The 20,345-nt window shown below is 42.4% G+C and overlaps 1 protein-coding gene across 1 annotated transcript in view; it reads left to right on the top strand.

Moving 5' to 3' along the window:
- The first annotated feature begins 18,790 nt into the window (after positions 1 to 18,790).
- CPNE4 (copine 4) overlaps positions 18,791 to 20,345 on the top strand; it is a 242,059-nt gene continuing 240,504 nt past the window's right edge. The window contains exon 1 of the mRNA XM_069007457.1: positions 18,791 to 18,837. The gene's annotated coding sequence lies outside the window, so the exon portion shown is untranslated. The remainder of the gene's footprint in view (positions 18,838 to 20,345) is intronic.

Genomic DNA, 20,345 nt, shown 5'->3' with positions numbered 1-20,345 from the left:
GCAATCTCACCACAAACCAGCTCACAAATTACAGCCTCTCTCTGCTGCTTGGTGACACTGATCCTGGTATTAGAATGCTAGCTTATTAGCAGACTCTTCTCTCTAATCCACTAACAGCAACAACACTAAGAAGTGCATTGCCTGAGGTCTGACTGAATGCAGTCAAGTCTTCTATTGATTTCAGGGAGGGCAGGAGCAGGTTTAGGGTTGACAAAAGACTAATTTCTTTGGGAAAAATCAACCATGAAAGATTTTCTTTCTTTCAATTAAATAATGGGTCTTATGGAAGGGACTGTTAAATTATGCTGGTTTTCTTGTTTATGTATTGTCACTTCTCTTGATATTTCCCCAAAGACATGCTATTTGGGAAGAAAAACGTGTTCAGTCCACCATCACTGTCTTCCTGTGTGGTAAGGGAAAACAGACATATTGTATCATCAAAAATAGCATTGCCTGACAGCCTCTAAAAATATACATCACACATCACTAGCTATTTTAAATATCTGACTGAAGGAAGAAAGCCTCTCCAACACATCTCAGTTATAAACTATTGACATATTATCATTTAACACGAAAAAACCAGAGCTTCATTAGCAGAAACTTCTAATGAAGTTACTAAGCATTTTTAGCCATTTTGAACAATAGAATAAGAAGATACATTAGACTACTTAGATAGTCTGAGGATATAGGTTTGGGAAATGCCCACAGAGAAATTACGTTAATCGATACACTAGGTCCTCACTCCATCCCCTGGAGAATATTGCCCAGTTATTATACAAGCTCAAAGCTTCCATTAATGACTCAAGATCAGACTGTAATGCTAAGCAAAAATCAGTGCTGAAGGGAAAGCATAGAAATCATGGGTTACAATTCTGTACCCCAGCATCATCCTGAAGTGCTCTCCTCTAGTCCAGGATAGTTATTTAGCATTTGTACAGAAATGAATTGTAAAAATTGTGCCAGTTCTTGAGGGCAGATTTTGCTTTCTTCAGACTTGCCTGGATTATGGAGCTAGTAGAAGTGCAGCATCTGCAGATGTTTCATCAGGCAGGATGGCAGCAGGGAACTGAATGTTCCTTTTCGTTACTCTATTCACTCATCAGAGAAGCTGACCAAGTCGTGAAGCATGAAAATCTGCTGCACCTTTTCATCAACCACACTAATATAGTTTCTATCTCAACTATTATCTGACAGTACAGGACTGTCTGCAGGTCACTGTACTGTTATTGGGGGCAACACTTCAATTACTATCTTTTGCTCAACAAGAAGACCCGAAGTGCACTTTAGTCTTGGAAAGGGATCAATTTAAGCACTTCTGTGCAAGTAAAAATGTTTCCTTTTGCAAAATCTTAAATTTACTGCATTAATTCTCTGAAAATCCTTACTTTGCAAGTGATTGTTCTAATTTTTGATTTGCCAGGGTGGTGATGAGGTCACCAGCAGTCTGATATTCCATACAGGACAGGGACAAATTCCTGTGGGCTATGAATGCAATTTGACCATCAGTTCAGGGATGCTTAAAATGTCCCTCAGTGAGGATCTGACATCATGGATCCTCTGAGGGTGTCCATCTTACCCTCATTGCTCAGAAGACTGAAACACATTATCAGAATGTGCCATGGAGTAAGAAGTTCAGAGCTTTTATTATTCTGAACTTTTCTCCTCCTTTAAGATTAGCATTTTTTCTGTGTATTTCCTAGTTTTTCTTCTGTTAAAAAAAATTGCTTGCTGACACCATGTTTATCAGCAGACACACAACATATACAGAGTGATTTCTGGTCAAGGTAGAGGTTTTTCAGGGCTCATAACAATGAATTTCTTCTCTTTTTGGAGACACTGTAGTCTCCAAAACCTAGATAAGTCCTGTACTGTGAATTGGGAAATTCTGATATTATTGGTGATGCTTTGACTTGCTGTGAGACCTTGAGTAAAAGACAGTTCCTCTACATTGCTTCAGTTTACCTTCACAGACACTTATTGTCTGTGTCTCTGAAACCTTGGGAACACAGATTGTCCATTAAAATAAAAAATAGATAAAAAAAGCAAATCTTTGTATGTAACAGCTTTGCAGTTGTAAGTGATGACACAATGTTGTAGCTTGTTTCCTCATCTTTGGAATTACTCAGTCTATGGAACTGGAATAAATAGAATTTACCCTGTATACTTTACATAATATAGGAAAGCCCTGTGAGTTGCATAGCTGCATCCTGGAATTATAATAAGCATTTGTGGTGCTGTCATGCCAGTGAATATTGTAGAGTTTAATGGTCTGGTTGATGTTATCTAACATCAACCAGATTTAAAACTAATGTTCTAAATAACTTGACTAAATGTCAATAATTTACTAATGAAACAGACCATTTTTCTTTGGGAACGGCTAAGAAAAGGAACTTCCTGTTTCAAAAAATGAAACTCTAAAGTAATTGAAAATTTGCATTGTTGTAGAATTAAGGAAAGTGTTGTCAATTTGAGAGAAAGCATATTCTCTGTGATTATTTGTCCTCCCCTCTGTTTCTGGCAAGTGAAAATCTGCTCTTGTGCCCTGTTGTTATTTGGAGAGCATGCAGCAGAGTTTTACTGTCAGCATGAAAATGTTTAATAGTGAACAGTAAAACAGCACAATCTGGTCATGCTTTACTATTGCTTCATAGCTCTAGATTTGTTTTCTGGACAGCCTCAAAAAGTGTTGCTCTTGTGCCAGAGAGCTAATGTGAAAGGTTTTCTACTTGCTAACAGTATCTTACATTTCCTTTCTGTTTGCAGAACTGTGTGATGAATTTACAGGAGGCGTAAGACTTCTCCAGCAGAACTGGCACAAATTATTCCTTTATAGTAATACTGGAACACTCCTCTATGCGAACCCTCTATATAAAGCTTGTGGTATTTCAGAATACTTATTTCCCCATAGAAGGAGACACATAATGGTGTTGAGAAAGGGCATATGTACTTTGAAGTGTTCTGTACACAGAGGTCACCATCCTGAGGCAGCTATGCCTCTGCTGCTCACTTTCACCAGTTAGGCATGCCCTGGGACAATAATAATGTGCAATCAGGACAGATCTATGGGTGTGACACTATCAGGGTGTAAGTCCAGCCAGAAAGAGCTAGCAGGTCATTATCTAATGTTGCGTGAGGAGACGGGAGACTTGCTATCTTCTTCTTCACCAGGAATCTGTGAGCCATGTCCTTGTATAGTAACATATTTTAGGGTTAAAATAAAGACATGAGGGTTTTCTATTTAGATTTCTGTAGCACTGAGAATGGGAATTGTTTTGTACACTCAGTGTTGGCAATTGAATGACGAACCCAGACCGCCAGGGAATCTGAATCGTTTATTCAAAGGAGTGAGTTGGTTTTATACACTTTTCCAAGGCACAGCATTTCCTTGTATGGCATGACCTATCCCGTGTCGCCACATCTGCAACACACTTTCTCAATGTCCTTCTATGGGGTGGTCACTCACTGTCCACCCGTCCATCAGCTCCCAGCAGGCTCCTCTCCGTAGGGCTCCGCCATGTGACACCTCCTCCCCCCAGGGTCTGGTGGAGACAAGCCTCTGTGTGCTGCCATGTGCTCCTTTGTGCTGCCATGTGCCTCTGCAGGCAGGTTTTACAGCTCACAACCCAATTCTCTCTTATAATTCCCCATAATTCCTCCTTTTCTGTTTTATACAATTAAGAATCATGACAGTGATTGAACAGATAGAACTTTGAGAAACAATGTAAAGTTGTCTAAAACTTTCACCATCACTCAAAGTCTGTAGTGGCTGGGAGGTCCTGTTTCACAGAGAGCTTAGAAAGTCTTTCCTAGGCAAGACTTTCAAGTTTACTTTGAAAGAGGGTCCAGCTTTTGTAAGATCAAATTAGCAAGTCAAAATTACTTGATTACACTTTTAGAGCAGAAACACTTGGGTCTGATGGTATAAATCCCTAGTCAGTCAGGGCTAGGGCTCGGCCAGAGCCTTAAGGCTTGACTGAGAGGGTTTCTTTAAAATACTTATAAAATTGCTTAAAAAGTTTATTAATATCGTGTGATCATTCTGAATGCGATTGAAAAATTAAGAACATATAAACTTCTTTACAATCTTTCGCGGGGGGCACACCTCATCTCTGCATTTCCCCTTTTCGGTTCTAACAGTATGCAACACAAACATTTTTTAACTTACCAAATTCAGGAAAATGTGGAACATGACGTGGTTTTCTTACTATGAACAGTAAACTAATACGTCTAACACAACAAGTGCGCATGAAATAAAAATAAGCAAAGTAATATCATTAGCTGCTTAAATACTTCACTGTTTCACAGAATATATAAATCTAGGTCTTGGAAAATTACAGTTATAATAACATTAACTTTTAAAGTGGTTTCAAAAGGTTTCAAGCTTAATTCTTGCTTAAAAAATAGCTTACAAATTATAATTATTATCTATCACAAAAAGCAATCAGAACAATGCAGGGGGGTCACAAGGTGGTGTGGTAAAGAAGCAATCTTTGAGATAGGGTCAACATTTTGAACAACGAAAACAAAAGTGTTCTATGGACCAGCTGCAGGAAGGATATGCTTAGCCTGCAGCCATTCCCGCAAAAGCTGGTGCAAATGCTGAATGCTGCAGCCTCCCCACCCCTAAGGGCCATGGGTCTACTTAGTCCTTTTTTCTAGCATAGTATCAGCTCTCGAGGGTCCACAAGAAACAGAAGCCTTGGCTGTAACAGCGTGGTCCCGCTGGCTAGCACAGGCCCCACCGGCCCTTCTCTTCACCTCTCACCTGCAGAGACCCACTTGCAGCCTTCTCCATGAGCTGAGTGGAGCCGCGGCCCTACCAGCTCTCAGCGCTGCTGATCCCGCCTGTCCGCAGCGTGGGGGCGGCCACCGGGCACGGCTGCGGCGCCCCTTTGCCATATGCTCGCCGCTATGGCTCGCTGCCATGTGCTCGCCACCATGTGCTCGCCACCATGTGCTCACCACCATGTGCTCACCGCCACGTGCTCGCCGCTATGGCTCACCGCCATGTGCTCGCCGCCGTGGCACGGCTTTGCCATGCTCTCGCCAGCGCCACGCTGCCACGTGCTTGCCGGCATGTGCTCCCCAGCATCGTGCACTCACTTTCCCCCCACGGCATCTGCCGCTGCAGGTTTGCAGAGAGTAAATGGAGAGGGAAAACGCTACCAGGACAGGACGCCCTGGCTCCAGCCACTCGCCGTGACCTGGCTCCAGCTGATGCCTCATGGCGCGGGGCAGTACAAGCCTTTCTACGGTAGCGTCTGGCTTCCCTCTAGGGTCAAAGGGGTTGGGGGATGAGGGGTCATTTCTGGCTCTTCTCACACAGCACCAACAGACTTACAGTCCCTCAATGGCGGCGCAGAAGGGCTCGGTACAGCTGCTGCGGTGGCACAAGCGGCTTTCTTTGTCCGGTCTCTGGGTGCCACATGTGCCATGAGCACCTTGCACACTGTGCACACAAAAGCTCTGTCAGCGCTGCGTTGCCGCGTGTAACTTGGTTCCACGACGCGTTTTCTAAAGCGTCCCATGTCCGAGGATCAAAAATATTGGTCCTACCTAAAGTTGAATCACAGTTCTTTGCCCAGAACAAGAGTCTGTTCAAATCTGTAGACTCAACTTTTCCTGCCATGTTTCTTTGAAATCTGTTTTAATGTCTCTGGGATGTTCTATTCCTGGGATACTCCATCCCCTATGTCCCCCATGGCTCACCTACAATTTGTAGGGATTGTCACTGGCCAGCTTTCCTGCTTCTTTCAGCAGCACTTCAAGTCCCACAGGGCTCACCGATGGACACACAGATAGGAGTATAATAAACTCCACACACAGAGCACCATTTGTCTGCAATTGAATGACGAACCCAGACCGCCAGGGAATCTGAATCGTTTATTCAAAGGAGTGAGTTGGTTTTATACACTTTTCCAAGGCACAGCATTTCCTTGTATGGCATGACCTATCCCGTGTTGCCACATCTGCAACACACTTTCTCAATGTCCTTCTATGGGGTGGTCACTCACTGTCCACCCGTCCATCAGCTCCCAGCAGGCTCCTCTCTGTAGGGCTCTGCCCTGTGACACCTCCTCCCCCCAGGGTCTGGTGGAGACAAGCCTCTGTGTGCTGCCATGTGCCTCTGCAGGCAGATTTTACAGCTCACAACCCAATTCTCTCTTATAATTCCCCATACTCAGGTCTGTGTCTCATGAATAGGTATATATCTTTGGTGAAACACAAGTATAAAAGTAAGGATATTTCAGAGTTACATTGGGATCTATATTCCAGCTCCCATCTGCAGAGTACATGTTTAAAATGTCTTTGACAGGGTGGTAGACACCTGTCTGTTTTAACTACAGACAGACCATGGCACATAATCCCAGCTTTGTTCTGTATACTCAGTTGTGTGTTTTCTTACATTAATACTTGGCCACGTCTTTGTTTCTTGGGGAATATTTTTCCAGATTCCTTGTTAGAATGCAAATATCTTTTTTGCTTACAGATGATGTGGCTGTCTATATGGAGAAGGAAAAAGACAATAAACGCAGTTTTATCTGGGCAACTGGCAGCCTGTGAAGACAAAAGTGCGCTACATTTTGATCTCCTGAAGGATAATTGGGGTTTGGGTGATTTCTCAACAGCAAGTTGCTTCAGTTTTCCTCCTGTTGTTACTCGTGTTTGAGAAATTGTGAGGCTCAAAGTATTACTTCCTGAAGTTCTTTAGAAATGCAGAGAATAGCACAAGTGTTTCTGCTGAAAACTCACACTGAAGGAAGTAAACTCTTCCCTTGCTATGCTGTAACTGGTAAATAAAATAAATAGACTTGTCGCCTTTCCAAGTACTGGGTTAAGGGTTAGCCATCCTCTGCCCCCAGATTTACACAGCAATTTCTTTTTGCCCTGCTTCAGAAGTAAAGGACTTTCTGAAGCAGCATACTTCAACAGAAAAGAATAGTTCAGCTGAAAATAAATGTGTTCAGGTCGCAGTGCATTTGGGTTATGAACTATTTGTGGACAATGAATTAGTCTTTCTCTAATAATCAATTTGTGCAGCATCCAGGAAGAAAAAAAAAATAAAAGAAGAGTGTGGATACCTTCTAACTGTTTTGCCATTCTCCAAAAAAATGCTTTTGGCAAGATATCAACAGGAATTAATAAATATTAATAAAACTTGAAAGCAACAGCTAAAAGTGTTTAATTCAGAGGTGGTAAGTACTTGCCTACTGCCACCCTAATTGATGGAAGATCTCCAAGCATGGGCAGGCTGTACAGAGAGGAGAGCTCACTTCAATGGAAAGCTGTGAGGGGGCCTCTGGCAGGGGTGTGGAAGGCTCACCTTTCACAATATGCTGTGTAACGCTGATATAAAATGCCTCCTGTTAGCAGGGCAGCAGGCTGGGAAGAAAATCAAAAAAAGCATGTCTGGGAATGTGACTGATGGGCAGCACAGTGGACATGAAAGACCCTGCAACTCCACTCTCTTGGGAAGAGTCACAGAAAAGAAAGGAAAAGATGGATGGCCTGGGGAGGAGAGCTCCAGCAAAGGTAGGAATGTGCTGCCTTCTGATTTCATACAGCTGTGAGCAGAGCCTAGGATCTCCTTTGTAAACAGCTCGTGTTAGTTGTTGGTCAAACTGGAATCCAGAGGGTCCTTGGAACCAGGGTTGGAGATGATTGGCCACGGTGGGGGCTGTATCAGAGAGGTGGCTGATGTGGTGGATGTGCTCTTTCCCTCTCATGGACAGAGGGCATGTTCCAGCTGATGGTTAAATCCTCGATGAATCAAGACAGACAGTGGTCTGGGCTGTGGAACAGATGTAGCAAACTGTGAATATTTGCAGTGTATGGACTCCAAATGGTGGATCATCTGGTTCTGTATAGTCAGGAGTCTTACAGAGACCTCTGTCCTGTTGCCCTTGCAGTCAGAAAGTGTGGATTTTAGAGTGCTGGGAGGGAGGCCAAGGTGGAGTCAAGAATAAAAACCAGCCCAAACAGGAGCAGAAGAGATGATGGCTGCAGTACTTTCATGCTGCTGTCATCTTATTCAACTGGCCCCTTTTATTTCTTCCTGTTGACCCATATTTGTTTCTATCCATAGCTGGGGAAAATACTTCATTTACTAACTCCTCCTTGAAAAGAAAATCTCTAGTTCTCAACATTCATAAATAGGATTTTTTGTTTAGTCCCTCAGTATCCAATGAGCCCCTCTTCCAATGAGTCTGACGTATAAAGATTTTACAGTGCTTACTGTCAGCATGCAGAAGTGCCAGCTACTCCCTAAAGGACAAGGACCTGAGGGTACTTCCTTCCCAGGGCAGCAGGACAGCACCCTGCAAGTCAGGGACCATCCCACCATCCCAGAAGTGAGACAGCCCCAGTCCTAGTCATCAGGGATGGGATGGGATGGGATGGGATGGGATGGGATGGGATGGGATGGGATGAGATGGGATGGGATGGGATGAGATGGGATGGGATGGGATGGGATGGGATGGGATGGGATGGGATGGGATGGGATGGGATGGGATGGGATGGGATGGGATGGGATGGGATGGGATGGGATGGGATGGGATGGGATGGGATGGGATGGGATGGGATGGGATGGGATGGGATGGGATGGGATGGGATGTGGGCCCAACTCAGTGGGGCCCTTGGCCAGTCAGGGCTGTGGGATGCCAAAGACCAGCTCTGCTGCTTCACTGCTGGAGCAGGGTCTGATGGTCCTGGGCATGCTGGGCAGTGATCACAGTGAGACAGAGGCAGCCAAGGCTGATGCTGCCCTCAGGGCCTGGATGTTACAGTGGGTGGGCTCCAAGAACCCAGAAAGACTTCAGCAGCTGACTTGTGTGTGTCTAGAGGATGGTATACGAGAAATAACAGGCTCTTTCTTAGCTAATGATGACCCTTGAGGACAGCGTGCAGATAACAGATGATGCAGGATTCCCTCCAGTAAGCAAGTGCAAATCTTTGGACAGGAGCTGCTGAACCCACTTATTCATCGCTGATGGATTTGCTATGGGAAATAAACACTGTGGCTAGGTAGGACTCAGTAAATAGAATCAATAGTGTTCAGGCTACTGCATGTTGTAAGCTACATTTTAATGGAAGCCTTCCTAGAGAACACTTTTTTCTGGAGTTAAGCCAATTTCCTGCTCAGGCACAGGAAGGTAATTATTTTTCTAATTGGCTTCAGCAGTACAGTAGATGCATAATGAAAGATTGTTAATAAAATGATAAAATATGTCCTTAATAATAATGTTGATAGTCCTGAATACTGCCTAGAATGGAAAATAAACTCAAGCCTAAGGTTAGCAAAACAGAGCTGAAAGAGTTTATAGCTGGAAGCCCAGATGACGTGCCAGAGGTAAGATTCACGAAGAGACACAGGACACATACAGAGAAGTTAAAAAGGATCCTAGAAAGGATAAACCTACGAATTTCTGATTTTTTTCCAGGTTTCCTGCAGGGAGCATCAGAACTGTTCTGAGGCACAGATGTGCACAAGCCCTTTCCCTTTGGTCATGAATTAGAACTTCAGCTAATATTTTTGATTTAAGCAAGCTGCTATATAAAAATTATTTTAGCAGATGGTTGAATGTCTTCACAGGTAACAGTTCGGGTCAATCAGGGTAAATTCCTGGAAATATTTTGTTAACTTGAAAAAAAGAAGTTGAAAAGGGACACACCAGGAGATAACTCATTCTCATTAAAACTTAGGTATAAATCACAGTGCCCTTGAAGTTCTTCTCGTTTCCTTCAACCTCCATCATCAGCAAATATGCAGAAAAATATCAGCTCAGCAGTGTTAGTTACAGTACAAAAGAAAACCTTTCTGTAGGAAATCTAAGGATTCCTCAACCCTTTTATTTATGATGCAAAATGGCTGCTGAAACATTGAAATATCACAGACCCCATTTTTGGAAGCTCTGTTATAGGCTAAAAAAACACATGCATGCCCAGCAGTCTGAAGAAAGGAGGATGACAATCTTTCTCTTTTTTTGTTTAATACACTTGTGTATGAACTAAAGTCAGTGAGGATAAAAGTCAGCACTTTGGGGAAAACCTTAAACACCAGCATGTAAGAACTTTTCATGCTGAATCAGACCAATGCTTCATCTTGTTCTGACATCTTATCTTTGTGAGGGCTACCATTGCCTCAGTGGGCAGGTGATTAATGTAGAATAACCTGTGCATAGGCAAAATTTCCTCCTAATCTTATCAGAGAGGGTTTGGGATTTGCTGAACTGTATGAAAAGTTGCACTCCTAAACAAGTAGATTTTTAAATAGTCATAAGTTCTAACAAGTGCAGTTACAAATATAGTGGGTGGGGCTTTTTCAAGTCCTTGTCTTGGCATGTGATTTGCTGTGACTGATCCCTATTGAATTCTGCATTAAATTCATCCTTTTAATGTGGCAGGAATTAAATCTGTAATTTTAAGGCAGGAATCTCCCTGTAAGGATCACCTTATTCTTGTTTCACTCAGCATATTTTATTTTATGTTGGAATTTCCGTTGCTCACACCTATTAAAAACACTTATTCTGTTGCTATGAGAGCAGAAATGAGAGAAAATGGTCTGCATCCTGCTTCACGTGTTAGCAGTTAAAATACCTGCAAATAACACATTTCAAGCATCCTTTTGTGTAAAATGCTTTTAGTGCATATTTTCATCACCCCTGAAGGCCTCTTCCACCTTTGTCACTGTGGTAATTCTTTCTCTAAGCACTAGCCACAGCAGCTGGCAGAATGGCTCAGGTCTCTCTGTTAACATCTGACACCTCCTCACCCTGCCCTTGCTACAGTTCTCCATAACCAATTGTGGAAAATATGTTGTGTACAAACACTTTTTTTTTGTAGTTCTCTGCCTCTCTTCTGAAAATCTGGGTCTTATGCCAAGCCACATTGCTCATACTGCCTGATATGTTTACTGGGATCACTATACACTTCAAAATGTAAAGTTTATCCTTTTCTTGAATAAGTAACAGCTGCTTAATAGCAAATACTTCCCTAGGCTCAAAACCTCTGGCTGAGATGATGCCATTTGGTTGTTTGTGGAGTTTTTGCACACCAGGTGCTGATTTGGGAAGGTTATTATCAGAAGTTATGGGTCTACTGTTGGCTCTGAAACTGGCTTGTTAACAAATTCTTTCAAGAAGTCACATTTTTAATCTGTGCCACTGTTTGCCCTCTTGCGTTCACCTTCTCTAGTCACATTCTTAGGCACAAGCTGCTTATTTGATTCTTGTAAAGCCCCAACAAAGGGGGCTTCAGTTTCAGCTGGGATCCCTGGCTTCAGCAATTAATCTCACCAATTTATGCTTTGCAGAAGTGGAACTGGTGTCCAGGCCAGCTTCTGCAATAATAAAAATTGAACCTCAAGTTCAATTTAATTCAAGTTTAGCTGAATTAAATCTGAGAGAAAGAAAATTAATTTTTCATCAGTCTTGAATTTCTCATATAATTCCTTCTAATTCATTTATCTATGAGCTCCTGAAGCTGCCCATTCGGCAGCTTCTTCCTTGGAAGTCTGCCTTCTCTTACCTGTTCCAGGACACCTGCAGTCCCTTTAAAAAGTGAGAGGCAAAGAGCTGAAGCAGCCATGTGTAATAACACTTCAGATGACCAGACTAATACTGCACAATACAGAAATGAAAACCAGGCTGTAGCTGCTTCTGGGTCAACTATTGAAAGAAGCAGGAAATCATGGCATTGTGACTAGTCTGTGAATGCTGCCTGCCAGACATCAGTGATTTTAGTTCTAATTTGCTAATCACAAAGTTGCTGGTAAAATTATGCTCTTCTCTACATTGCAGGGAATCTCAAAGGCTTTCTAAATTTGACAATGAAAAAGAGAAAATTCTGCAGGATATTCTTCCTTCTCCTCTTCTCTTCTCTTCTCTTCTCTTCTCTTCTCTTCTCTTCTCTTCTCTTCTCTTCTCTTCTCTTCTCTTCTCTTCTCTTCTCTTCTCTTCTCTTCTCTTCCCTTCCCTTACAGTTGGAAAGCCAACTCTTTTCCTGCTCAGAGTCCCATCTTCACGGCCTCTCTTTGTTTGCCTGGACATCGCAACTGGCTTTCCATAGCAAGAAGATGGAAACAATGGTTTCCATAATCATTACTGCTAAAAAGATGACATTGCTTAATGGCATGACTAGAAGAGAGTTGCACTAGAGGTCATTTTGGCCTAGAAAAGCTGCTTTTGATGTTTAAAATAAAAAAATACTAAGAGAATGTAGGAACAAGTTAGATAAGTTAACATTTTTTCTCTATGGTGAAATACTAAAGAATCTCACAAATAAAAGTGGAATTCATCAACTGCATTAAGGTGTCCCCTTTTTCTATTAAAAGCTATGCAGAGCAATTAGGAGTCTTAGCTTTGTATCAGAAGACACTGAAATTATGCTTTTCCTCTGGTTTTTTGCTAGAGGATACTAAGAAGATATGTGAAGAGGAATTTTCTGTTGTGATGATGAAAAACTGATTTTTATCTTCATAGATCATTACCTTATTAAAGAGAACAGGCTTTTAAAGATGTCTTTAAATGATGGAGATAACAAGCTATTTAAGGCTCTGAATGTACTTCTGTTGGTAAATTCCTATTTGGTACACTACCTACTTATTCATATTCTCATAAAAGCCAATAAAAATCACCATCTGTAGGACATAGGGGATAAGGGATATTAAATATCTTCTACGGTATCAGGGCTCTAAGTGTTGCCAGGAACCATGGTACCTTGCAAAAAAACACCTCTGACCCTGACAGTAGAGACAGTTTATTACTGAAACACAGATAGTCTCCTGCTGTGTGTGGAACTTCAGCACAAAAGGAGCTGGATGTTTTTAAGCAAACCATTTGTAACAAAAGATGCTTTTCTCTCTCAGGCAATTGTTGAGAGGAAGTGACAGACTTACTGTTGAACAAGCTTTAGAGTTTTTTGTTCCAAGGAAAACAGCATGAGGCTGGCATAATCAATTGCTGTTTGACAGTGATAGAAATGCACATGCTACACAGTAGCTAAAAATCTGTCCAGAAGCAGCCAGAATGGCAAATGGCCAAGCACATGTCAGCAACAGCATGACCAAAGTGTAATCTTTACCCCCTATTAACCAATGGACCAAAAAACCACACTAAACTGAATCTTTATTTCTAGGTGAAATGTCATGTTTCATTCAGAAAAAAAGGTTATGATGGACCAATTATTCTCAGCTGGGTTTAGGTTGGAACCTTTTCTCATTCTCAGCTCTGCTCTGGGGGGAGTAGAGGGGGCACAGAAAAAACACAGAAAAGGCTGGTAAGAGGAAAAGGTGTTGGTATATTAACTTATCCTTGCAAAATTGTCACTAAAGTGTATTTAGGTAAGTGCTACTATAATTCCTTCCATTTTCACCATTGCTATAAGGAAAACTTTATTCAATAGTGTAATACCACTTTAAAACATTATCTCTCTGTCTAGATAGTGTGATATGTCTTTGTTTTCCACGATATTTAGCCAGCTAGATTACATTTTTAACTGTCTTTTAAATTCACCCACATTAAATTCTGACATGACAAAAAAGCTTCGAAACAGCTTCCTTCTGCATACTGTGAGATTTATCCTCCATCTCTTCCCACAATGTGGAAGTTTGGTTATGCCACCCTGACCAATGCCTGTTTGTAATGTTGCCCGATGCCATGACAACATCATACTTGTTGGATAGGTCTTGCATCATCCACCACTGGCCAGTGAAAAACTATTCTGGCTGCCTGTATTGAGCTGGAAGGTCTATATAGGGGTAAATGGAGACAGAATTGTGATCCTATAGTCACAGGGAGGAACAGCCTCTTAACTACTTGTCTGATGACATGAAGACTCATGAAATATGGGAGGTGTGGCACTATGGGACTTGCAGTAAGGCAAGTCCTTAACATTGTCTGTCTGTGATATGCAGTAGCTGTAGCTGAATGTGTTTTGAATACAATTACAGAGCCCATAGAGAAGCTACAGGTCCCCTTCTGCAATGGACTCCTTTGTTTTAGGCAGTACTAAGTCTGAACACAGCCATGAGTCCTGCAAATGGTGCAAAGTGAGTGGTTGGCTGCTTACTCTGATTTCTGCTGAGCTCTGTGGTTCTTCAAAAATTAACCAGCAAGTAAAGCCAGAACCACACAGACAGGTACTGAAACCAACAGAACTGTATGCCTAAACCACACAGGTGGAAGCACAGTTGCCAGCCATTGTTCTTTTCTTTATCTGCCTCTGTCTTGTGGTTCTTTTACTCGGAGTTCGGACTGAAATGCAGGAGATGCGGAGTTTTTCTTCGGACTCAGGTGTTTATTATTTCTTATCTATAGTACATCTGCACTGTATGTGCCTCTAAGTTAACAAGGTGAAAATGGCCCCCAAGTTCTGCCTTCCAAGGTCTTTTAAAGCCCGAACTACCCAATTATGGAATGCCAACTAATTTATTTTTACTTATAATCCAATAACTAATCATTCATGTTCTGCACTGCAGGTTTTTTGAACCAATACCCGATCACCCAGACTTGTGAAGAAGAAGGAAGAAGAAAGAAGAACTAACCTACACCCAAAATGCTCCATCTTGTTACATGTATATTACTATATCCCAGAAACCTAAATTTTCTACATCTCTACGTATTCCACCCACTGATATAACAAACTTCTTTTTAATTACACAGCAACAATCTCAGTGCTATCACATTATTTGGGAAGCCTTTCCCAAGGCCTCGGGTCAAAAGCAGTGTGCTTTTGAGGATCACTGCCTGTCAGCACTGAAAGACTGAAATTCTCTGAACCCAGGGTTCCAACAAGCCATAAAGCTCCACACTGCAGCCCATCTACAGTTGCATTGCATTGCTACAGGATGAGAGACACTCTGGCACCACTGGTGGCCACTGTCACCAGCCATGAGAAATCCCCTGTGACTTTTCTGGAGAGGATGAGGGAGGATTCAATTTTCCTTTGTTCAGTTTTCGGCAGTGACAAATGCTTTTATTTAGAGGTAGGATTATTTTTATTATTTTCTCTGTTGATCAATTTGATGTCAATAAGCAGGGCTGTGAGATTGCGCAAAAGGGATGAATACACTGGGGAAGGGAAATAGTACCACCCATGGCAAAGTGGCATGAGGTTCTGTCGCGGGTTGGGTTTGTAACCGGGCAGAAACACCAATTTAGTGTAGTGGTTTGGTCTAAAATACTCATTACTGTTTATCTTCTGTGAGATAAGAATTAGGAGAAATGCAAAGCAGGCACCAACTTGAATGAATATAAAGAAGTTTATTAACAGACCTAAAAGAAGATAAGAAAAAAAAAATTATACCACCTTTAGAACTCTCCTCCTCCCCCCACCTTCCTCCCTTCTCCCACTGACAATGTAAAGACAACCCTTAAGATGTTCAGTCTGTTTACCACTTCCATAATAACCTTGTTCAGTCCATTTAGAAAGAGAAGTCTCTTTTTGCTCGTGCTATGAAAACAGTATCACACCGAGACAGCCACCCACTTCCAAATATTGTTCAGTCCATTTAGGAAGAGGAGTCTCTCTGCTTGCGATGTGAGTCCCTTCCCCCCGACTTGCAGCTTTTCCCGCAACTGCTTTCGAGGGTCCACTCTTGAAGTTTTTCGGGGTACAATTTTAAGGTTGAGCTGTTCAGAAAAAAACAGAGGCCCTTCTCCTTCCCTGGGAGCAAAGGGTCATCTTCATCTTTGAGACTATCACTGGAAGCATCTCTAGGAATTGAGGTTTTTCTCCTTTCCTCTTTGGAGCAAAAGTCCTCATCTGGTTCATCTGGTTCATCTCTCTCTGTCCAAACTTCTCATGAAATTACAGCTGCGGCAGCATCTGCCTATCTCAGCGCAGGTGCTTCTGCTTATGAGTTGAACACTCCACCCCCCATATCTTCATGAAATTACAACGGGATACTCTGATATATCAGAGCTTCACAACAGACTTTCAGCTTTAAGCATCTCCTCTCTCTCTTCCCTCAGGTTTTCAGCTCTTCACAGCAATAAAAGGGTTAATCTCACCTCGGCCTTGCAGCTGGAATGTGGCTTATCGCTGTTGGTCCCCTGACCTCTGCCGGACAGAGGTGCCGCTTTGCTGAATCTCGGCCGCAGTGGAGGGGGGGGTTCCGAGCCGCTCCGGCCGCCCACGGCAAGGCAGTGGGGGGGGGTTCCATGGCTGGAACAGGCCCATGGCTCCAGGATGGCCGTGGCCCGGCCCGGCCTGGCCCAAGCAGGGCCTGGCCGGGCCTGCTGGCCCCTGCACGGGGCCTGCAGCCACCTGTCCCAGCGCCGGAAACGAGAGAGAGCTGGGGTGGGAGTTTGTCTATTCTTAAGTGTGTATCACAGAGGCGGTCACAACTTTAAGTGGCTTAAAGAATTGTCCATATTCAAACTGGCCAGCTGATAGGTTCTATCAGGTCCCAGAGGAAGCTGTAAGCACCCCTTAGCAAGGATATCCCTTCCGGGACTATGCTTGCTAACCTATGACAGGTTCCCCTAGCAAGCTGGGTAGGTAAAGGTAAGGTGATTCTGTGTGCCTCAGAATCTTCAATCCTTACCACTTTCTTTGATTATTTTCCTTTTTAAATAATTTTCTCTAATAAGGGAATCTTTTAGAGAAACAAGGTTGTCTTTTTCACATTCTTTCACTTGGTGTCAATTTGCAGAGATGTCAGGTAGCTCAGCAGGTGGCACTGAAGATAATACACTCTTGAAAAAAGTCACTGGAATCAATTTCTGCATCAGTTACTGCTTATGATTGTCTTTCTTGGGAAATCTCTTGTTTCATGGGAGCTGCTGGGCAGTGCTCAGGCTCCTCACAGTCATGCCATGGCATGAGTGACCGTGACTCAGCAGTGGCAGGCAGCAGAGATTGCACCGCTGAGCTTTCTTTTGCTACAAAGCACAGCCCTGCCTTCAGGCTAATGTGTACTTTGTCTTGTCACAGTACTCAATACCACATCCTAGTGTCAGCAATGGTGTCAGCTTTACTGCTGTTTGGTGCCACAAAGCTGTGCTAAGGGACCACGGGGCGATTATGGATTAAAGCCAAAAGAGTCCAGTGTGAGGGTTCAGATAGTGCCACACATCACACAAACGGCTGAACGATTTCTAAAATCATTGGGATCCAAAGTTATAGCTGTAGCCCAAGTAGATTTTGTTTTTGTTGTTGTTGTGGGTTTGGGTTTTTTAATATATAATTCCTGTGTCTTTCTCATTTCCTCTAACATGTTTAGTAGCTCAGAATCCTCTAAAGGCAACAATGTGCAGAGGCTCTTGAGAAGTGTTGGTTAAAATTCTGTTGCCAAGATGATGAGAGTTTTAGGATAATTTCCTGGACTGGGAGATCAGCTCATCTCTGAATACAATCAAAGCTGCCAATGTGTATCTATTGTGCCTATCTATGACACACACAAGGACCACATACAAAACTAAGAATAGCATCACTGCTGACAAGAAAAAAAACCACTTACTCTTTGTGAAGACTGTTATACACACAGATTCATAACTCTAAATCTCATGAAAACAAATCTTGCTTTTTTTTTCAATAGTAACCTTGTTAAGAATGAATTAATGGTAGGAAATGGTAGACTGGAATTGATCCTCTATCAGTATAAATCAGAGATGAGTTTCAGGGCAGCATATGGGATTTCTTTTCCTGGAAATACCCTGAAAGGACCCAGTTTTTCAGAAGGCAGATGGTTTGAACTTCAGCCTTGTTTCACAGCCCTAAACTTTAAAAAAAAAAAGGGTCCCACCTCACCAGTTATTGTAGAGATCAAGTATGAAGTCTCTAATGAAATTAATCCAGGCCTTTTGTAAGCAACAGTGTCAATGAAGTTCCTAAGCAAAATCACAAGATTTTCTGGTAGGAAAGTCAGATGTAAATGTCAGGTGAGCAGATCAATGCTTCCAAGGGCAACAAGTGCCAACTTGTATAATTTTAAATGCTTTTAAAGAAGAGGAAGGAAAAAAAGAAACAAAAAAGAAAGAAGCATTTTCCCTGATGTGTTTTTGAAGGTCATGCTTTCCTCCCTTCACAGCTTGTGCTGGGCACAATTTAACTAAGGTTTGTTGTGATTATGGTCTCAGGCAGTGCAATTTAGTCATATGGGCAACTGAACAGTACAAGGCATGATCAAATTCTGAAAAAAAGTACTCTAAAATGAGCACAAGATACTCTGCAGGTAAGTCAGTCATTTCCTCAGTAGTTAGACGTATAGCGCTTGAATGTTTCCAAAATGTATATGGGCTTGGGACATGTCTCAGTGTGATAACGTCTTTCCTGATCTATAGAGGTACCAGAAACAAGCACGACAATTGTAACACAACAGCTTAAGAACATTGAACATCCCTGCTCTGGTTGCATTTGTAGCCTTTGTTGTCCTGGCTACACTTAACACTTCTGTGTTCTGTTGGGCAGCTGCAATGATTTATTTGCGTTCATCAATTTGTAACCGACTCCTTGAGGCTTACATGAAAAAGTGTGAAACTACTTTTGGTGGTGATAAAGTTCCCATTTTGCTGAAGCTGTTGAAGCTGAGAGCTTAAACCATGCATTTGCATCTTCCTCTTGTGATAACTGTAACCTGTACACAGCTTGGCTGCGAGGTTTTATAAAGGTTTCTTTGTCAGAATTAAAAGAGTTGATGGAATGATGTTAATTCTTACTACTTTAAATCATTCATTTAATTTAAAGATCCGCTGATTTATGTGAACTTCTTAGCTGCGCTCTCACTGTAATGATTCTGGCAATTGGCAAGCAGAAGTATCATCCCTCTCCTGTCTCTTTTCTAGGCACACCATGGTCCACTGAAGACATTCTGATGCCACCCGCAGGAGGATGCAGGTACTTTCAGCAGTTCTGTCCTAATTTACAGCAACTCTCTTGCCCTTTTAAGGGTGATTTAGCAATACAAGCAGGTAATATTAGCAAGCAGAGGGAATGTCAAGGCATATAGCTGTGTGGGCACATAACTAAAGGGCGGTATTCAAGGCCCTTATTGGATCCGTGCCTCAGAATGAGAAGTATTATTTTAGTGCTGGAGTGTAAGATAGAGAACAGAAAGCTCCCTCTTCGTGTTCATCTGGACTCAGATAAACACAGATGGAGCTTAGACCCTGCTCCTTCTCACAGCCCCCTGCAGCAGGTTACCCCAGAGATAGGCTCCAGCCTACAGCTAGACCACAAATATGTTCTGTGAAAGTCCTGCCAAAGCCACAGATGCATGAGGTCTCCCTTATTCCTGCAGGGCATCCTGTGTTTCTGGCTGTTTTCTAGAGAGCCGAGCACAACAACCAGCATCCTGGTGTGCAAGAGGCTGCATCCCACTAGCAGGAAGCCGTGCCAGTGTGCTGTCACAGCTCCCAGCCATGACACAGCATGCAGAGTCTGGGAGCCAAGCAGCCTCGCCCTGCAGTTATTCTGGGACAGCACAACCTGCCTTTGTATTAATTCACAGATTTTCCCTGGAGGCTTCACCTATGCATATCGGTGCAATATGGTCCTGCTGCTATTAAGCTAAAGACTTGTGAGATCCAAGTAAAATTAGGGAAAATCTTGGCTTCCTGGAGAACTTGATTACATTTATGGTTATGCTATTAAGTATGGATGCATAAGGAAAAGATAAATCACAGCTTTACAAAACAGTAACAGAGAAGAGGGAAGCAGAAAAGACAAGGGAAGTAATAAATTTATTATATTTTTATGAGTTTTGTATAGTTGTCACTGTACTATAAAAGTAATATAAGTTGATTTCTGTGAGTGCATAAATAGAATGACTAATTTTTTATTTTAATGCTGTGAACAAATTACGGGTCAGCAGGATTTTTTGCATAATATGCTCAGTAAAATGATGCTTTTTGTTGCACTTTATCAGCATTGTGAAAAAAGATCAGGTTTACAGTATATCATTTTAACATTTGCACCAGTATCATGTTGAAGTCTCTAATTAGAGAGTCATGGGATTCTGACAGAGAACTTCAACTATAGCCCAAAAGGTGTCTCTTATAATTTTTAATTTGGAAGACTTGTGGTGAGTGTTCCTGGTTTGGGCTAGCAAATGTGTTTGCCTGCCTGTTTTCTGTTTCACACCTCACAGTGTCAGGAGCAGTACTCCAGGATTTGCCAGCTCAGCAACCCCCTGGCATCAAATTCACAGCACACACTGACTTGTTTCTGTCTTGCACTCCTTTCCTTTCCTGAAAAATTTGCATCCCTGGAGATACCCTCTTTTCAAAATGTTTTGTGTTTATATCTTTATGCCTATTTGGAGGAGAATGGGATGAAACTGCAGTATCTATCTCTCAGTGGATATGCTTCAGGAGCTCTGCCGTTGTGAAATCATTGTGCCTCAG

Source organism: Aphelocoma coerulescens, chromosome 2 (genome assembly GCF_041296385.1).
Source record: "Aphelocoma coerulescens isolate FSJ_1873_10779 chromosome 2, UR_Acoe_1.0, whole genome shotgun sequence".
Classification (NCBI taxonomy): domain Eukaryota; kingdom Metazoa; phylum Chordata; class Aves; order Passeriformes; family Corvidae; genus Aphelocoma; species Aphelocoma coerulescens.
The sequence above is the reverse complement of the archived record's forward strand: the minus strand, read 5'-3'. Positions and strand labels throughout refer to the sequence as shown.